This window comes from Sceloporus occidentalis, unplaced genomic scaffold (assembly GCF_023333645.1).
Source record: "Sceloporus occidentalis isolate IW3139 unplaced genomic scaffold, rSceOcc1.0.p SCAF_3, whole genome shotgun sequence".
Classification (NCBI taxonomy): Eukaryota; Metazoa; Chordata; class Lepidosauria; order Squamata; family Phrynosomatidae; genus Sceloporus; species Sceloporus occidentalis.
The window spans coordinates 92,870,437-92,880,258 of record NW_028316983.1 but is presented as its reverse complement, the minus strand read 5'-3'; the positions used below and the strand labels follow the sequence as shown (position 1 = coordinate 92,880,258).

General features: G+C 37.2%; 1 long non-coding RNA gene across 1 annotated transcript; it reads right to left on the bottom strand.

The window, feature by feature from the left end:
• Window positions 1-1,217: 1,217 nt before the first annotated feature.
• Window positions 1,218-4,329, bottom strand: LOC149316425 (uncharacterized). The gene is made up of 3 exons (XR_016280704.1): window positions 4,233-4,329; window positions 3,440-3,533; window positions 1,218-2,242 (listed from the first exon to the last, which is right to left on the bottom strand). It is a non-coding gene; the product is annotated as an uncharacterized LOC149316425 (long non-coding RNA).
• Between the last annotated feature and the right edge of the window lie 5,493 nt (window positions 4,330-9,822).

Sequence of the window (9,822 nt, the reverse complement as noted above, 5' to 3'; positions counted from 1 at the left end):
TATGAGCTAACTGATTTTATACAAATCCATATATATGCATGGTTTTAAATTTTCTAAACTGTTCTTAGGAGTTTATCACACGGGGGAAAGTATAAATGGTGATTAACTGCAGTCGCATGAATAGTTTTCACATGACATTGCATGTAAAGCGCTATTATCCCTTGAATAACCTGTGATTAACCTGCAATTGCACGCCATTATGTGAATAGTTTTCACACGATGTTGAGATGAAACGTGATTAAAGCACCATTATCCCATGAATAACCAGGCAAGAAACAACAGTAACTCATTCATGGAATTTTCCCATGAATGACTTTTTGCTGTTTCTTGCCTGGTGATTCCCTGGTTCTTTATGGGATAGTGGCATTTGCGTTAATGTCATTTTAAGCATGTTTTAATGTCAATTGTGCAATTTTCACAGGTTAATCATTGTTTAAACTCCCATTTCTGCCATGTGATAAATTCCTTATTAGTTTGAACTGGTCTTGTTCTGAACAAGTTGAATTAGATAATATGATGCAGACTGTACAAATTATCTTTTACAGTTTAAAACTAGTCCAACTGGATTGTATTGCATGCTGCCCTGAGATCTTTTATATAGGACAGAATATAAATATAATGATAGATAGATAGACAGACAGACATACCAACCGACCGACCGACCGACCGACCGACTGACCGACCATGTTTTAGAAAACAGCTCCATCCACTTTTGGCACTGCAGTGATCATGTCATATTATATTACCCTCTATGCAGAAAATATGTGTGTCTGGCCAGAGGCAGACAAACATCTGAGAAACAGCAATATGTCCTTGGAATGCACTGCCTTCCCCAACCATCCTCCCCAAACAGTGCCTCTGTTCAAATCACTAGAACTATGGTCTATTTGTTATCATTGCACTCTCAATCTCATCAGTACAGCCAGAATGTCCAATGGTCAGGAAGGGTGGAATTATAATTTATCAATAGCTAGAGGGCTACAAATTCCCTCTATCCCTAGTACAAATAAAGTTTGTCAACACATGAAACCCACATATATAACAGGTTAAAATATGGGATACTCAAGAATGTGTTTTTATTTCTTTTCATCCAATTACAACACAAAAACTGGAAAACTCAAACAGCTAACATGAAATTTGACATGACTAATTAGATCAATGTCTTTTCAGGATTATACAAACTCTAAGGTTGCAAACACACAGAGAGTGTTGGGTGACGATAATACTTGTGAAATGGCAACAGAACTGAAAATCGGAGTACTTGACTGTTAGTGTTTAAGACAAACTGCAGATATTCCAGTACAAGATGTACAGATTACAAGATGTTTGTCTCACCTGATCACTCAGAACTTTTCAATACTTTGCTGTGACTTAAATGTCATAATATACGTAATGTTATGTTCTGAATGAAAATTCTAGAAGAAAAGAGTTTTTCTAGAGAGTGCTAGGTGGTACTGAAATAATAACAAACCAAAATGACTGTCAAATGTGAATATAGGTAATGTCATCAAACTAGTACAAAATTCAAAATTTATACAGTGGACCCTTGTTATACGCTGGGGTTTGGTTCCAAGATCCCCTGTGTATAACAAAATCCATGTATGCTCAAGTCCCATTAAATATAATGACATAGCAAAATGGTGTCCTTTATAAAAAAATGGAAAATCAAGGTTTGATATTTGAAATTTATACCTTTTTGGAACATTTTCAAACCGTGTATGCTTGAATCCATGTATAAAAAATCCGTGTATAAGAAGGGCCGACTGTACTTCAGTTTGAAAATGTTTTGAAATGGGGTGAGGGGGCTACCCTATTCAAGATCCCGGAGCCAACATATCTGGGGCCCATTTTAACTGAGGAATTCTGAGAGCTGTATTTATTATTATTTATTTATGGTATTTATACCCGGCCCCTCAGCCCTAAAGGCTCTCAGAGCAGATTACAATTATTGTTATTTTTAATTAGACAATTCCCTGCCCTCAGTCTTACAATCTAAAGAGACATGACACAAAAGAAGAAGGGAATGGTGGTGGGGAAGTGGATCAGGTCCAGCAGTTCTTCTTTTCTCTATAGTCCCCAAAGGCAACTTTTCCAAGTTCTGCATAGCACTTAGGTATTTTCTCAGCAGCCAGGATATTAAAATCCATGCATGCTAAATTCAAGATGTTTGATTCACAAAATCTTGCATTTTTGTTTGCAGTCTCAATTTATTTCTCTGTTTCAGCTTGCATGACCACTCCCTCTGAATGATGAAATCCAGATAAAAAGATTTTAGATTAAAACAACAACAACAGCAACAACAACAACATAGCAATGCCCAAAGCCCCAGAAAACTGATATTTCAAGGTTTAAATGCAAATCTGAGAACATTTATTTGGATTTTTAAAAGTACATGTTTGTTAAGTAATGCTTAAATGTGGGTAATAGTTTGTTGGTGGTCCTCAGTTGTATTTTGGTGTTTTATAAATTTCTCTTGAATACCTCAAAGATGTGTGCAACTGAACTGAAATTCTGTTTATTGTATATGCCTGAAAATCCATAAGGGTTAACATTGCAAATCTGAGTTAAAACAAGATAACAGAATATACCACAGGCAGAAACTATGCAGGTCAGAAAAATAAAGGTTTAGTGCTCTTAGATATTTGTCTAAACCTTTGCCTAGGATTGTAGAGGAAGGGACTGAATTTTCAAACTCGTTTATCAGTTGAGAGCTACTGATGACAATAGCATATTCTTCTTGATATTAGCCATTAGTTCTCCATTATTTGCCATTGCATGATCTTCTATGTCTGTGGTTTGTCTCTGATATTTATTGCCGGATGCTTACTTCCTTGAACATGGAAATTGACACATGCCCTGACATAACAGGCAATCACAAAATAAATAGAAGCATATGGATTTGTGGACCTATTCGACCCCTCCCCCTCCCACACACAAAAGCATGAGTCAAATTTCACATAGAGAGTCACAAGAACACAACAGGTCCCTATCTACAGTTTAACATAATTAATCTTGACTCTTAATCAATAGTCTATTCACTCTTTATTTTCTATGCATACATGATGATTCCGCACAAGGCATTTTCTTGGTACAGAATACATATTTTTCTACCTAAAACATGATGAAAAGCTGGGGTCCAGATTTTATGCGCTGCTAAGAACTCATTCCACCAAGTTCCAGTAATGTATATAAAACAGTATATACTAAGTAAAAATAATAATAATAAAATGCCTGACTAGAAACAGTGAATTGGCTACAATATCTAAATAGTATGCCATCCTGATACTAAAGATGTTTAAGGCATTCTAGTAACATCTAAATCCAGTTTAAGAAAAAGTTATAGCTCGCATCTCTCATATTTTTCCTTGAACAGAATTTATTTTTTACTCTCTTCTGTTTTCACTCAGCTCTCCCAGGCTTTTATTTTCAATTCCCTCACCCTTTCGTATTTTCAGCATGTATCATTTCTCCTTGGCGTATAGAAAGGACAGTGTCTATGCACAGTGTTTAGCTCTTGATGAAGTACTGTGTGCCTTTATTGAGAAAAGATTAGGTTATTAGAGATAAAACAGATGTAGAACAATGTAATAATCTTTGGCTAGGATCCACAATGCACCTCCATGCAAGCATTCATGGAGTTCCACTTCATCAACATTGGGAAGTTAGAAACGTTACTATTTGAACTAAAACTTCCAGTATCATCCTAATCTAATTACGTGCTGCAAGGCCCGTAGTACAGAACATACTCCTACCTTGCCATTGTCTCAACACCAACACTGAAAAATAACAGAGCTGCACAATTATGTGGTTTTGGGGGCAGGTGGGTAAAATAATGGCTTTCCTCTCCCAGCAAGAATTCTGTCCCATCCAAATGAATGTTGTAAATTACTGCAGTGCTGGAAATTTTGAGACTAAAGGAAAATTTCTTTGGATGGGCAGAATTTTTATGGAGGGGACAATGCCCTAATTTTGTCCCCTGGAGCTGCATCTCTGGTGAGGAGAGGTACCTCTTTTTATGTTCATTTAACTTTGCCATGTTGGTGCTGATATTAAAGTTTTTCTCTTCTTTTTACAAGGCAAAATTTAGCATGTCATGCAGCTAGGTTTTTTTTTTTAAATCCTCTGAAACAATTCCCCGAGGATAAAATTTGTCCAATTGGCAATAGTGGAAGTTTTGTCACTCTTTTTTTGGACACAGTTTGGTGGAGAATAAACATTCTGGAAATGCATACTTAAGCTTTTCCTATTCAAACATAGTAGGTCCAGTCTGAATCAGTCCTCTACATATTTACCTAAGAGTAAAAAGAAAAGAAAAAAGGATAAAGATTAGCCACATACTACAGCATTCCCTTCACATTAGTAAATAATAATAACAATAATAAAAAAAACCCACACTTTTTTTTTTTTACCTGAGGAAACACCTCTAGGAATCTCTAGTTCCTTTAGTGCACTTTAAGAAGGCACTAAAAACAGATCTCTTCTGGTGGGCTTTCCCATCGGATTTGGTATAGAGATGATGATTAATACCCCCCTCTCTAAGTATGATGGCATATGAATTGATGTTTGGAGATTTTAAGGAACTAATAGGGATGTATAATTCAGTATTAGTATTTTATTGACTGTTCAATTGCATTGTATTATTTTAATTATGTAATCCTGCTTCGATCCTTGGAAGAGGCGGGACATATAAATAATTAATAATAAAAAAAGATTGATGGAAACTGACCAGAGTTGCACTTGAAGACCTACAAATGCCTAGTGAAAGTCTCTTTTCTAGGAATCTCCAGGAATTCAGTAGAAGTTGATCACAGAGTCAAGCTGGAGGACATAAAAATTCCTAGAGAGAACATATTGATCAAATTTGTGAATAATCACACCCACAAAAGTCAATGCTGCAAATGTGGAGGTCTGACTGTACATGGTGTAGTGGTTTGAGTGCTGGACTACAGCTCTGGAGATCAGGGTTTGATTCCCTGTTTGAGCATAAAAACCCACAGGGTGACCTTGGGCAAGTCACATTCAGCCTCTGAGGATGGCAATGGCAAACCTCCTCTGAAGAACCTTTTCAAGAAAATCCTATGATAGGTTTGCTTTACGGTGGTCTAAGTAAAAATGACTTGGGAGGCACACAACAACAAAAGCCTTCAATGTAACATGCGGTCGCACCCCCAGTTTGTAACTTGGTGTAAGCAGATATGACTCAAACAATTGCATACCACTACCTCTGTGTTTTCTGCTGCCTACTCTTCTTCCATTTCCCTTGTAATTAACTGTAAACTGTAAACTCCATGGGAAAAGGCTCTGCTCTCTCAGGGACACTCACGTGTAGACTAGTGCTATATAATACTACTACAGAATAAAAATGGCTTACAATCCATTCTGCATAGTTCTTGTTCCAAAGTGGCCAGGGAACAGTGCATCCTGCTTTGGGTTATAAGATCTTTCTGTGATCCACCATGGGTCTGTGTCCTTGGTGCAAGCCTATTGTATGGCATGAAAGCACTTATGGAATCCAGCATTAAAATTTATATAGAATGATTCTTTCAAAATCTTTTGCCGTGAGAACAAAGACGATTCTAACACCCTTTTTAAAAAGGTGCAGTTCTGCAGATACTTACCTTAGACCACTGGCCTCAGCAATGTTTATTTCTGAGCAACCATATTAAGGATTGTACAGGAAAGGTTTCAATTTAGTCAGCAAGAAGACTACATTTTTTTCACGTCTTAAATATGTCTTCCCTTTGAGAAGGGCAAAGTTCTAATTCCAGTTATGTTTTGTCTATAAAAGAGCACACTACGCATACACATTCATATTTAACATTCACATTTACAAATATAATACATTTATAAATGGCTATATAGCGTTTAAGCTTTCCATATTCTGCAGACATTCTATTTATCCCTTCAAAATGCTGTCAGTTTAGTTTCAGGCCCATCTGAGTGAGCCGTTCAAGAAAATGTTTTTCTACCTCACTCCCACCCTACCCCCAATCCTCTCCCTAAGGTTTCCTTTATAATAATAATTTTTTAAAACTGACCAAATTTTATCAGACCCATACATAAGATTTGAAATGCAGGTCCCTTGGCTGACTATGTGTAGCATACTGCCATCTGGTGGTCTGCCAGAAAGCTTAAAACATGATAAATTATGACGTCTTAAGAATTCAATACAGTACATTATTGTCTGACAGAATGCAGTCTTCACTTATCACCACTTGACTTCTGCTCATGCAGATGTTTCTGATAGCTGACCCAATTTCTGAACTAGTTTTAACCTCATTTAAAAATGCAATTTTGCAGAGGAATGTAATATTAAAAAATTGAGATGGTAATCCTCTTCCCAGGAAAGAATATTCATTTTATTAATACACAATCATCTGTCAAATATTGTGTGCTTTGCATTTTTATGTAGTGGATGCCAATACTGGGTATGGCTTTTAAAACCTTACATAGGTTTGCAGTTATAGTAAAAGAAGGTGCCACAGAAAGGTTATGCCTAGAATACACTAAGTAATGGTCATGGCCTTAATAATATAATGGGAGTGATTTCATGACTTGAATTTAATTGGATGATTTGAATTTATACAGAACTAAAGATGCCTGTCAACTTTGGATTAACAAGACTAACTGCGGACACTGTATCTGTAATTAATGCAGTTATTCTGCTTCTGCTTGATCAAAAGTTTTCTTAGCTAAAATCATAACCTAACCCAAAGTTCATAATGGCATACATTCCACACATCAAAGGCCCACCCCTGGATTCACAAATGCTCCCCTCTCTATATGTATCCAAGCAGGTTCACTATTAGTTTTCCTCTCTTTATATATGTTTTCTTTCCTTAGATGATCTCTAGATTCTTTGTACTATGATGATATAATGCTGCCTATTTAGATATCTAAATGTTGTTGTTATGTGCCTTCAAGTAATTTCTTGTTTAGTGACCCTAATCACAGTTTGTTTTTTTTAAGAACTATTCAGAGGGGTTTGCCTTTGCCTCCCTCTGGTGCTGAGAGAGTGTGGCTTGCCTATGGTCACCCAGTGGTTTTCCGCAGCTGAGCAGCAATTCGAACCTAGTTCCCCAGAATCTTAGTGCAATGCTCAGACCATCATAGGATATTTAGGCAATTGGGTTAATATGGTTAATATACAGGTAGCAATCATGTCCAAAAAGCACTTTGAAAACTATGGTTTGGCTTGGTGTAAACCAAAGTGCAGATACAATGCTAGATTGTGTATTTCTGATGCGTTTTCCAGGCAATACTTTCACCCAGAGCAGCTTCTTTCTTGAAATAAAATAAGCTTTAAGAGAATGCTCACATGGCGGTGACCACTATAACTCATTGGGACATTTGTGCTAGACACCTGACATCTGTGTTTTGTGTTTGTGGTTCAAGTTGTAGTGCCCAGTTTCAAGCTGAAATTCCCAAGCATCTATGGGGGGAGGAAAGAGGCAATGTTGCTGTATTTTGGGCTGAAATTCTAAACAGAGATCACTCGCTAGGAGCAAAGGAAGAGAGAGACATCCATGACTCAAAATCTGAGATGTGTTTTTGGTTCTGCTTCATACCAAAAAGTTGAAATTCTAAAGGGGACCTTTCCTGGAAGGGAAAAGAAAAGAAATAAAAAGAGTGGCGGTGGCGATAACTCGTTGAGAAATGGTGATAAATACCAATAAAATTTTTGACAGATTCATTTTTCAATGGACAGTTTCAAGTTGAAATTCCTACGAGGAAAAAAAAAGGAGTTCTATAACTCATTGAGACATTGTGGTACACTAGGGGTGGGCAAAGTCTATGGATCCAGGGGCCAATTTCCTGTTGCATTGGCAATCCAGGGGCCACACAGAGTGAAAAGAAGAAACAACCAAACTAGGAAGGAGCTGGATGTCCCTGACTGGTTTTAAAAAATGGAATTAAAATGGTATAGCCTATGATGTATTTTAAACATGAATCGGGGAGGCTTTCAGAAGAGGCAATTTGCCTGGTGGGATAGATAGCCACAAACACAGGGTTGAATACTGTGGTAGATGCTTTAGAATTTGACAGTTTATTGTATTGTTGGGTCTTGCCCAAGTTCCCCAGTTGGGCAGTTTCAAGTCCAAACTTGTTTTAAGCTTTTGAGTGACTTGTTGGGTCCATTGGCTGTAAAGAAATATCGATTGATTTAAAAATTAATACAAGAGAGGTTCCTTTGGCACACAGCTTATGAATGGTAGTATCTTTTGACTTCCCCTCCCTTTAGAAGCTGCCAGATCTGTGAGACCTCTCTGTGGTTATATGCTGAGAAAAATTTCTGTCAGTGACCAGAAACAGGCAGAACATTCCAAATGTGGTTGCACCAAAGATTTATCCTGATAGCATTTATTTTATTTCTGATCCCTCTCATGGTATTCTAGATTTCAGAGTTGGCTGAATATTTTCACTGTAGTCAGGTATGAGCAAGCATGCTCTAGGTGTCATTTTATGATTAGAGACACAAGTTCAAATGTTCACTCTTCTCTGAAGATCATGAGAAGAGCCTGGGCTGATCACTTCTCAGTCTAAGCTATCTCAAATGGTTGTCATTATGAGGATAAATTGGAAGGAGGAAACTCAGATACACTGTCTTGAGCTGCTGGAGGAGAAACAGGATTTTCTCATACACACACACACACACACACATCCAAAATCAAAGATGCAGACCTGCAAGTCTTTGTGACTTCAAGTGTCCCTTTTGTTTCTTCTGCAAGATTATTTTTAACTATCTTCGCCTGATGAACCAGTGAACGTTGAAAGCTAGTGCATTTTTGAGCCACTTCTGGTTGACCTAATAAAGGTATTTAGCTATTCCTTCAATTTTTGAAAGAAAGTTGGCAATTCTTGCAGGAAAGTGGAGGAATGTATGACTCTGGGGTACATGCCTTTATCAATATATCTGGGTGGCATTATGTCTGCACAAGACTATTGAGTTCATTTGTTTAAAGATTAATGTTAAAAGATTTGAGTATTCTGATGTTTTCCTCTTGTTTCACAGCAGTCCCATTTTGGCTACAGTCCTGTCAGCACTCACAACTTGAGCTTGCTATTAGTTTTCATCCATCTTTCATCCTGAGAATGCAATCTAGCTAGCACAGCTTACAAAACCAACAGTGAAACAAATCACTTTATAAACCTCATTCTTCTTAAACACAGAGAGTGTCACAGATGTATATAAACAGAGCTTAGGTAACATTGACTTTGATTCCTAAAGCTAATTGGAAATCTCAGCCAGTGCAAAGGGTCACTTAAAAAAAGAAAAAGGAAAGGAAATCAGTGTATTGTTGACCTGAGGAGGTCAACCGTCTTTTAAACAATCTCCTAGGAGCTTTATCTAGTCTCATAAGGACTGTACAAAGGTTGAGAAATACAGTACTTACATGTGTTTATACAGACACTCCACCCCCAACAATAGGTAGGATTTGACTTCCAAGTGGTTACACACTGTTGATTCAATTTGCTATGTATTGGAGCTGAAGCAGTGCAGTGGCTTTCCTGAAACAAACTGTGTGACATTGCATATTTTGGTAGTCATGGTAAGTCAAACAAACTTTAGGTAGCCCTTCCAGGGGCAGGAATTTTCAGGGTTGACTCTTTCTGAATCAACCCTATGTGTACAGAAGTATAAAAATGGCTACAATCTATGAGGCTTAGAAATGGAGGCAGTTGTTGTCATATAAACACTTCATTATGCTCAAGCTCTAGTGAAACAAACTGGAATTTCTTACAATTACTGTACATGAGCACAGAACTGAGACTTAATCAGATACTTATTTCTATAAGAAACTTTTATTGAAGTGGGAAACA